The sequence below is a fragment of the Amblyraja radiata genome, chromosome 26 (assembly GCF_010909765.2).
Source record: "Amblyraja radiata isolate CabotCenter1 chromosome 26, sAmbRad1.1.pri, whole genome shotgun sequence".
NCBI lineage: Eukaryota > Metazoa > Chordata > Chondrichthyes > Rajiformes > Rajidae > Amblyraja > Amblyraja radiata.
In genome coordinates this window covers 26,933,055-26,944,154 of record NC_045981.1, presented here as the reverse complement: position 1 = coordinate 26,944,154, position 11,100 = coordinate 26,933,055, and positions in this window count along the sequence as shown.

Sequence of the window (11,100 nt, the reverse complement as noted above, 5' to 3'; positions counted from 1 at the left end):
ATAGTAGAAACAATAGCAGATCACATTGAGAAACTGTGGGTTAATAGTGAATAACCAAACATTCAAAGTAGAGACAAATTCACACAAGATTATTTTTACAATTATTTAAATACAAGTTCAAATCAAAACATTTATTTTTTTTAATCAAAATCTTTTTTATTTAGTTTTCAGGACATAACAAAGTGCAAAGTTGTCTATTTGTTACAGACAGAGTGTACGAAAAGAATAAATAAAAAACAACTTATGCTAACATATAACAAGACAACAACAATAAAAGAAAAATGAGATACCAAAAATAACCCCTCACCAGTCACTGCCAGTGAGCATATGCAAATATCAGCCTGTCACAAAAATAATCCACGATAAATGAATGGGTAGACTGTTAAGCTGTTAAACTGTGCTTGATGATCAAGCATTTATAAAGTCTGGAATGCATTTAAAAAAGGTCCCCATGCTTTCTGAAACCTTCCATTTGAATGTTGAAGTGAGTACCTGATTTTCTCGAGCTTTAGGCAGGACATAATATCTGTCAGCCATTGAGTATGAGTGGGCGGGGTAGGTTCCGTCCACCTGAGCAGGATTGTTCGCCGAGCCAGAAGAGAAGCGAATGATATAGTGCGGCGTTTATCTGCAGTTAATCTAACCTCCTCACCAGTGACCCCAAAAAGAGCGATTGGAGGCTTTGGTTCCAATTTGATGTTTAACACCTGGGATAATGTATGAAAGACCTCTAGCCAGAACTTGTTAAGGCTGGGGCATGACCAATGCATATGGATAAGAGAGGCTTCAGAAATGTTACATTTAACACAGAATGGACTAACCTCAGGGTAAAAAGTAGATAATTTGGCTTTTGAGATATGAGCCCTATGTATCACTTTGAATTGAATCAGACAGTGAGGAGCACATAGAGAGGTGGAATTAACCAGTTTAAGAATGGAACCCCATGTATCTTCCGAGAGAGAGGAGCCCAAGTCTTCCTCCCATGCTGCCTTGACCTTAGATCCAACATCCTGCCATATAAAGCTGAGACAAGTCTATTCTGAGATGGGTTTAAAGAAAGAACTGTATCAACAAGGGTTGTGTCTGTTGGTATAGAAGAGCTGGGCAGTTTATAGAACACATAATGTCTTGTTTGCAGGTATCAGGAAAAATCTGACTGGAAGATTGAAATTTTAATAGAAATATATTTTTTTCAGGAAGAAAACCATTCCTCAAATCAAATCGCTGCTTTCAAAGGAGACAAGCTTATGCTCTTTTCCAAACTCATTAGAGTCTAATACTCTGTAGCTCACGACGCAAGCATTGCATCATTCCTAACCCCTTCCTATTCCTGTCCCCAAAGAGATTAGAATAAAGCTCAACAGGAGCCACTAGCTTCCCTCACTCAAGTAAATATCTTTTGAGCACAAAGGCTAGGATTGTTGACCATGGCGGGCATCACATCTGAATACGCACTCAGTGTCTGCAGGGCAGTAGGAAGACGGTCACTTCACCTTTATTGCAAATATCATGTCGCTAAAGTTTGCCTCCAGGTCAAGATGCCAGCATTGATTGTAGCATTACATCTTTCATGCCTTACAAGATCACTGACACACACAAACCATTCATCTTTTCTTACGGTCAGCAGGGTTAATGTGCAGATGTTCTCCATTGCTTGTTCAGATATTATTATCCATATTTTGCAGTTTAACAGCATTCTATTCGGATGTTGATTTAAATAAAACAAAAACACAAAACTGTCAACAAACATTATTCCTTAAGGCCCAAAATACAATATCTTATTAAACCTCGCCTGAAGCATGTTACCACATCTGTGAATGTTCACCAAAGGAGAGGGGCCACACAGTTAATGCAGCACACTGAAATCATTACTGCATTTTGGTCAATGGTGTCATCTGTAGGAATCTTCAAACAAGCTCATTGTTTTAGAAATTGAAGCACGACAGGGGAGATTAAAGGCACCTCCAAATTTCTCTGGTGGATTGATTATATTTTTCACTTACTTGGTTGAGTTTTTCGAAGAGGTTAAAAAGGAGATTGATGAAGGTAGGGCAGTGGAAGTTGCATAAATGGATTTTAGTAAGGCCCCTCAAGGTAGGCTGATCCATAAATGCATAAGTATTAGTTCACTTGGCCCATCAAGTCTACTGTGTCATTCAATCGTGGTTAATCTATCTTTTCCTCTCAACCTCATTCTCCTGCCTTCTCCCCAGGACTACTAACACCCTTACTAATCAAGAATCTGTCAATCTCTGGCTTAAAAATACCCACCGACTTGGCTTTCACAGCCGACCATGGCACGAATTGCACAGATTCGCCGCCATCTGAATAAAGAAATTGCTCCTCATCTCCTGTCTAAAGCTATGACCTGTTATTCTGAGGCTGTGCCCTCTGGTCCTGGACTCTCCCACGAATGGAAACATCCTCTCCACATCCATTCCATCCAGGCCTTTCACTATTCAGATTCAGATTCAGATTCAGATTCAACTTTAATTGTCACTAGACCAAGTGCAGACCCGTTGGGTCTGTTTCCCCAACGGCGTTTGTGGGGGGGGGGGGGGGGGGCTGCGGCATCACACTCACATTAATCACCCCCCAAACACACAGATGGGGGGAGGGGGGCGTGAGAAGAGGGGAGGGAGGGGAGAGGAGGAGGAGGAAACGGGGCAGATTTGGGAGGGAAAGGAGAGCGGGATAGGGGGTGAGAGAGGGGGATGGGGAGAGAGATGTGGGGGAGGGGGTGGATGGGGAGGGAGGGGAGGAGGGAGGGAGGGGGAGAGGGGTGGGGGAAGAGAGGGGAAAGAGTGGGGAGGGAGAGTGGAGGGGGAAGGGGGGAGAGGTGGAAGAGTGGGGAGGGAGGTGGAGAGGGGTAGGGGGAGTGATGGAAGAGGGACAGAGGGGTACGAGGAAGGGAGCGGGTGGAGAGAGGGAAGGGGGTGGGGTAGAGAGGGAAGGGGGGTGGGGGAGAGAGGGATGGGTGGGAGAGGGAGAGGGGTGAAGAGAGGGAAACATAGAAACAGAAATTAAGTGCAGGAGTAGGCCATTCGGCCCTTCGAGCCTGCACCACCATTCAATATGATCATGGCTGATCATCCAACTCAGTATCCTGTACCTGCCTTCTTTCCATACCCCCTGATCCATTTAGCCACAAGGGCCACATCTAAGTCCCTCTTAAATATAGCCAATGAACTGGCCTCAACTACCTTCTGTGCCAATGAATTCCAGAGATTCACCACTCTCTGTGTGAAAAATGTTTTTCTCATCTCGGTCATAAAGGATTTACCCCTTATCCTTAAACTGTGACCCCTTGTTCTGGACTTCCCCAACATCTGGAACAATCTTCCTGCATCTAGCCTGTCCAACCCCTTAAGAATGTTGTAAGTTTCTATAAGATACCCCCTCAACCTTCTAAAATCTAGCGAGTACAAGCCGAGTCTATCCAGTCTTTATTCCTATGAAAGTCCTGACATCCCAGGAATCAGTCTGGTGAACCTTCTCTGTACTCCCTCTATGGCAAGAATGCCTTTGAGCATTGGGCATTGTGACATCACACGATGGAACGTTCACTAGGGGCTGGGGCTCCTGCAAAGGCACATGTAAATGAATCCATTCCGATTGGACATCTGTGAGCATCGGGCATTGTGACGTCACATGATGGAAACGTTCACCAGGGACTGGGGCTTGGGCTGCTTCTATGGGTGAGAAGCCAGTTTTTTTTTAAATATTAGAGGGGGGGGGGGGGGGGGGGAGAAGGATTTGATAAATAATGTGTACATAAACACGACGAAATGTAATCAGGAGTGGATACTTAGAAAGAAAAGTGAAATCTCTACCAAAATGGAAACGATCTCGGCGATTCTGCGTCTGGTTTCGGCGTAGCAAGGAATCAAAGGAAGAAAGGCGGCCGGTAGCCGACAGCCAGACGCTGGACGCCGGACGCCGGACGCCGGCAGGCACACAGTTTTATATATTAACTAGACCAAGTGCAGACCCGTTGGGTTTGTTTCCCCAACGGCGTTTGCGGGTGGGGGGGGGGTGCTGCGGGGCATTACACTCACATTAACCACCCCCCAAACACACAGGTGGGGGAGGGGGGGTGAGAAGAGGGGAGGGAGGGGAGAGGAGGAGGAGGAAACGGGACAGATTTGGGAGGGAAAGGAGAGCGGGGTAGGGGGTGAGAGAGGGGGATGGGGAGAGAGATGTGGGGGAGGGGGGGATGGGGAGGGAGGGGAGGAGGGAGGGAAGGGGAGAGGGGTGGGTGGAGAGAGGGGAAAGAGTGTGGAGGGAGAGTGGAGGGGGAAGGGGGGAGAGAAGTGGAAGTGTGGGGAGGGAGGAGGAGAGGGGTAGTGATGGAAGAGGGGTAGGGGGAAGGGGGCGGAGGGGAGAGGGAAGGGGGTGGGGTAGAGAGGGAAGGGAGGTGGGGGAGAGAGGGATGGGAGAGGGAGAGGTGAGGAGAGGAAGGGGGGAGGAGAGAAGGGGAGGGAAGTGGAAGAGTGGGGAGGGAGGGAGGGGTAGAGGGGTAGCGGGAGTGGTGGAAGAGGGATGGGGGAGTGGTGGAAGAGGGACAGAGGGGTTGGGGAAGGGGTGGGGGAGAGAGGGGAAGGGAGGGGAAGAGAGAGGGGTGGGGGACGGAGAGGGGTGGGGTAAGGGGAGGGAAGCAGTGGAGTGGGGAGAGAGGGGTAGGGGGAGTGGTGGAAGAGGGACAGAGGAGTAGGGGGAAGGGGGCGGGGGGAGAGAGGGAAGGGGGTGGGGTAGAGAGGGAAGGGGGGTGGGGGAGAGAGGGATGGGTGGGAGAGGGAGAGGGGTGACGAGAGGGAAACATAGAAACAGAAATTAAGTGCAGGGGGGGGGCTGTGGCATCACATTCACATTAACTACCCCCCAAACACACAGGTGGGGGGAGGGGGGGTGAGAAGAGGGGAGGGAGGGGAGAGGAGGAGGAGGAAACGGGACTGATTTGGGAGGGAAAGGAGAGCGGGGCAGGCGGTGAGATAGGGGGATGGGGAGAGAGATGTGGGAGAGGGGGGGATGGGGAGGGAGGGGGAGAGGGGTGGGGGGAGAGAGGGGAAAGAGTGGGGAGGGAGAGTGGAGCCAGTTTTTTTTTTGAAATATTGGGGGGGGGGGGGGGGGGAAGGATTTGATTAAAAATGTGTACATAAACACGACCAAATGTAATCAGGAGTGGATACTTAGAAAGAAAAGTGAAATCTCTACCGAAATGGAAAAGATCTCGGCGATTCTGTGTCTAGTTTCGGCGTAGCAAGGAATCAAAGGAAGAAAGGCGGCCGGCAGCCGGACGCCGAACGCCGGCAGGCACACAGTTTTATATATTAATAGAAAAAGATAGATAGATAGATAGATAGATAGATAGATAGATAGATAGATAGATAGATAGATAGATAGATAGATAGATAGATAGATAGATAGATAGATAGATAGATAGATAGATAGATAGATAGATAGATTGTCAGTGTACAATACAGAGACAACGAAATACAGTTAGCATCTCCCTGGAAGAGCAACATCGAATATGAGCAATAAATAAAACTATTTACATGTACACACTCATAGTGTTTTTCCTGTGGGAGGAGGGTCCGGAGGAGGGTGGTGGGGGGTTGGCAGTCACCGAGGAACATTGTTGAGTAGAGCGACAGTCTCAGGGAAGAATCTGTTCCTGGACCTGCTGGTCCTCTCCGGCAACGGAGGGACCTGTAGCTCCTCCCGGATGGTAGGAGTCTATGGTCGGGGTGAGAGCAGTCCTTGGCGATGCTGAGCCCCCTCCGCAGACAACGCTTGCTTTGGACGGACTCAATGGAGGGGAGCGAGGAACCAGTGATACGTTGGGCAATTTTCACCACCCTCTGCAGTGCTTTCCGGTCGGGGACAGAGCAGTTGCCATACCATACTGTGATACAGTTGGTAAGGATGCTCTCGATGGTGCAGCGGTAGAAGTTCACCAGGATCTGAGGAGACAGATGGACATTCTTCAGTCTCCTCAGGAAGAAGAAACGCTAGTGAGCCTTCTTGACCAGAGTAAGTTTCAGTAAGTTTCAATGCGGTTCCCCCTCCTTCATCTAAACTCCAGTGAATATAGACCCAGTACCTTCAAATGCTCATCTTATGTTAAACCAAACATCCCTGGGATTATTCTTGTAAACCTCCTCTGGACACCCTCCAATGCCAGCACATCCTTCCTCAGATATGGGGCCCAAAACTGCTCACAATACTCCAAATGGAGCTGCTGCCTTCCAGCGGATGCAGCCTTACAGCCGGACCCAGGTTCGATCCCGACTTCGGGTGCTGTTTATACCGTGTTTGTACGTTCTCCCCGTGACCTGTGTGGGTTTTCTCCGAGTTCTTCAGTTTCCTCCCACACTCCAAAGACGTACAGGTTTGTAGGTTAATTGGCTTGGTAAGTGTAAAAATTGTCCCTAGTGGGTGTAGGATAGTGTTAATGTGCGGGGATCGCTGGTCGGCGCAGACAAGGTGGGCCGAAGGGCCTGTTTCCACGCTGTATCTCTAAACTAAACTAAATTAGAACATTCAATCCTATTATTTATTGCCCAGAATCATTGTATAATTGACTATAAACATTTGGAATATTACCCTTATCCTGAATATTACCAAACTGACAAATGTAATTCGCTGGTACACAAACTTGCTGGAGGAACTCAGCGGGTGCAGCAGCATCTATGGAGCGAAGGAAATAGGCGACGTTTCGGGCCGAAACCCTTCTTCAGACAAATGTAATTCGCTGCCTCACTGACAAAGCAGTTGGCCTGTGATCAACAAACAAGATTTTGCACATCACTTCCCTTCACCCTGGCAATTCCTACAATTTCTTTATCCTGTGGCAGTCAGCTGTATATATCCACAAGACACAACAGCTATTCTACTGCCAATGTTTTGTTCTTAAAATAAATTCCACTCTGATTGCTTTTTGCAGACCTGTAGATCAATTGGAGATCAGAGATCAAACAGTTTTCTCTTAAATATGACTCCTACTGTCCATTAAGAGATTATTTTCCTTATTTCAGTTATAAATTAAATGGCGGATTAATCATGGATGGTATTTGGGTCAGAGGGCAGAATAGGTTTCTATTTTCAATGCACATGGAAATGCATGCGTGTGACAGAATTCCACCTGGACGCTGATAAGAAGCAGGTGTTAAAAGCTACTTTTGTTCTATTTATGATGGCCTCTTTCCCTGGGGCAGACCGAATGGTGAATCTGAAGGTGAACTTGAATTGTTCTCAGGAAAGAGGTGTTGGACTCTGGCAAAAGGGAAGCATGCTCATCTATCTGAGAAAAGTCTAAAGTTATACTTTGCAGCCTTGTACACACATCAATCTCAAGAGAAAGCCAAATAGATAATGAATGAGTACAACCTTTGTGCTCAGTTCAGTAAAATCTTTGTAAAGTTTCTATACTACCCACTTAACTAGAAGGAGATGCTTCTAATTATCCTGAGCTGACAACTGAAGGAAAAACATTAAAACACAAATCTGAGAGAGAAAACTGAGAATTAAGTTGCCTAAAAGCACCAAGGACTCTTTAGGTGGTAATTTTAAATGTGTCCCAATGAATGTAATCTTTTGTACCCTTTCATTCAATCTGAAGAAGGGTCTCGACCCAAAACGTCACCCACTCCTTCTCTCCAGATATGCTGCCTGTCTCGCTGAGTTACTCCAGCATTTTGTGTTATTTTGGATTGTGGAATTTGGGCAGTAGGTACAGATTCCTGAAGTCTCACACCACCAGGTTCAGGAACAGCTACTGTACTTTCCTACAGCCATCGGGTTCCTGAAGCGACCTGCACAACTCTTGTCCTACCTCAGCTACGGAACACTATCGACCACCTCTTTCACTACCCTGGGCTTGTTTTTTCTCGCAACAATGATTTTTTTTGCAGAATTATAATTTTGATAATTAGTTTGTGTTGTGTTGTGTTGCCTGTGACACTGCTATAAACAAGATGTGTCCTTGTATCTGTACCTACTGTATTGTAGATATGACAATACATTTGAACTCAGGAATATATATAAGAAGTAAACAAAGGAATTTTTAAATTATAACATTTGCATTTGTTTGGAGAGCAGATGTTTGGAATTTATCACGATTATATCTGATTTGTTGCTGTAGAAAATTGTGGATTTTGATCTTTCCAATTTAAAAACTTGAATTATTTTAGTTTGGAACTTTCAAAAGGAATCTATCCGGCCAAAATGCCTTCTTTACACAGGAAGAGTAAGCAAAATGTGGACAGTGGTTTGCACGTTAATTTGGCCCCAGATCTCAGGGAAAATTCTGAATAAAATTACCCATTATTCCTGTTAGAATATTTCTGTCTCACTAGAATACATGTGGAATAAGCAAGATGATTTCAAGGGCCATACTGTTGGTGAACCTTTATGAAGAGCCCTGTTGGGATGTGGTCTGAGCTGACATAGAACCCACAACACAAAGCCACCATCAGCATTCAGTGCTCACAATGACTGAAGCGAATTTTATAAGAGATTGATCTCTGGGATGGTGGGACTGTCATATGAGGAAAGATTGAAAAGACTAGGCTTGTATTCACTGGAGTTTTGAAGGATGAGGGGGATCTTATAGAAACATATAAAATTATAAAAGGACCGGGCAAGCTAGATGCAGGAAAAATGTTCCCAATGTTGGGCGAGTTCAGAACCAGGGGCCACAGTCTTAGAATGAATGGGAGGTCATTTAAGACTGAGGTGAGAAAAAACTTTTTCACCCAGAGAGTTGTGAATGTACGGAATTCCCTGCCACAGAGGGCAGTGGAGGCCAAATCACTGGATGGATTTAAGAGAGAGTTAGATAGAGCTCTAGGGGCTAGCAGAGTCAAGGGATATGGGGAGAAGGCAGGCATGGGTTATTGATAGTTTCTTCAGCTTTTTGCTTCTATGCTCTAATGTACAATTGGGCTGGCAAATAATTCACATGAATGCAATACAAATTCCAAACTAACGTAAAAGTGGAAAGGTTTAAGAGATAGTTACACTGTCACTGACTCTAACAATACATATTATAAGTCCAGAGTTAAGTCCCTGAGCCATGAACTGAAGCAGAAGTATTGGTTATTTTAACAGATTGCTATGATTTGCTTCAATATTGTCAGACTGCATATTCAATTTTAAGTGTTCACACATTAATTGTAATGCAAATTCCCTATAATTCAGGAGTCAGCACTACTTCCCATCATTGAAACAGGAATGAATGTGCCCCAGATTTGCATGAAATCACAGCAATTAGAATTTACTTTATTGTACATTGAATCATTAAAATAGTAAAATGTATTTTAGCTATTACTTATCGTACATATAGGCCAAGAGATTCACAGTACGACAGTTATAACTGTACTCCCTGCCCACTCAGCTTTTCACAATTATACCAATTTGACATGGCTGCATCCATCGACAAACTCTCATCACTAAAGACCACTCGAGAATGATCAGCCTCAAAAATATTAGATCTATCTTTAACCATGCAATAGAACAAAGTAAAGCACACATTCCCACTATTACTGTAATAAAGCAAAACATTGCCTCCTAAAACAAATTAATTATTTCTCCACGTTGTAAGAGAATGAATTGTGCAAAAACGCTTTGATGCACATTTAGTTCAGACCTGAAGGATACACAAGTGTATGGAGACTTTTCCTACAAAAAAACACTGACACAATGTATAATTAATGGGCACAGAAGAAACAGATTAGATAAATTTACCTTCTAAGAGAAAATTCACCTTCTATTAAACACATTTATTCTACCCAATGATCGGACAAATCGCTGATGAGGCTTGCAACTTGGATTACATTTACAAAGAAGCAGGGTCAGATTCCAATGTTTAAAGTCTGACAATCAATAGAAAAATGCACCCCTTATAAAGCAGTGGAAATTTCCTGAACGCTGTAAGATCGGCTAAAATAATCAAATGGTTTTGCTACATTAATGATCGATTAGACAGATGGGCTTTTGGCCCAGCTATTTTCACAATGAGAAATCAATGTTATGACATTTTTTTAATAAATGTAACGTACCTGAATAAAACATTTTCTCTTTGAGGGAGGGGAGAGGGGGCAATGTTAAATGTGCACGGGCAATCCATTGGACCAATAATAAATAACTATTGTAACTGAAAATTAGATTTCACATGGCTCACCTGACAAAATAAAATGTACTCTGTGCTGAAGTTGTGAGGGCAGGAAACATTACCCATAGAATTGCCTTATGCTGTCCAAGCTAGTGAACTGTGCTATTTGTAATTGAATGCGTCTGAAGCTTTTTTGAGGGGTTATGTTTCTGCTGACCAAGCATTACAGGCACCAGCGAAAATGGGGTATGCTCTGTCAACCAAGAACTGATTAGAGATTAGCGAGTTTTGTTCTCTGCAAACAGTCTTTCGCTAACATTTGGTCTCAGGGAAATTCTGCCAGGAGCTACTATGAGAAACAGCAAGATTAGTTACAGTGACGAATTACCTCCCTGATCCACGGGTACGATGGATGAGTGTTCATTAACAAAGATGGGAGAGGAATAAAATTCTGGTGCAATTATCGAGCACACACTGAAAGCAACAAATCGATACAGGGCTGTCATCAACAAGGTTAATCGAGTACTGTGATGTTTTTGAGGACAGCTATTTAAAAATCTAAAGATACCTAAATTAACCCTTTTGTTCTCAAACTGTGTTAACGTGGAGATTTATCTCACAACCCTAGTCGGTAAAATGAAATCTTCCAGGATCGTTGTTAAAAAATGTCTTTGAACTTTCAAATGGTATTTTTCCTATATGGAAGTTATATAGTTTCAGACATATTATTTCATAGCACAAAATCTCACCTTCATTTAAGGTATTGACGTGAGGTGAATCCCCTTTTGAAGCTTCATATATATATGTCAAGGCATTGATAAATGACAATTACTTTCAAGATCAGGTTGTTCTTGGGTTGGGGTTGGGCTGGAGAAGAGACAGCAAATTCCCAAGGTGAGGGTAGAGCCCCAAACAAATGAATATTAGGAGACGGTTCTGATTTCTGCTTCCAGTTCACGTCCCAGCCCTGGATTTGGAAAGAAGAA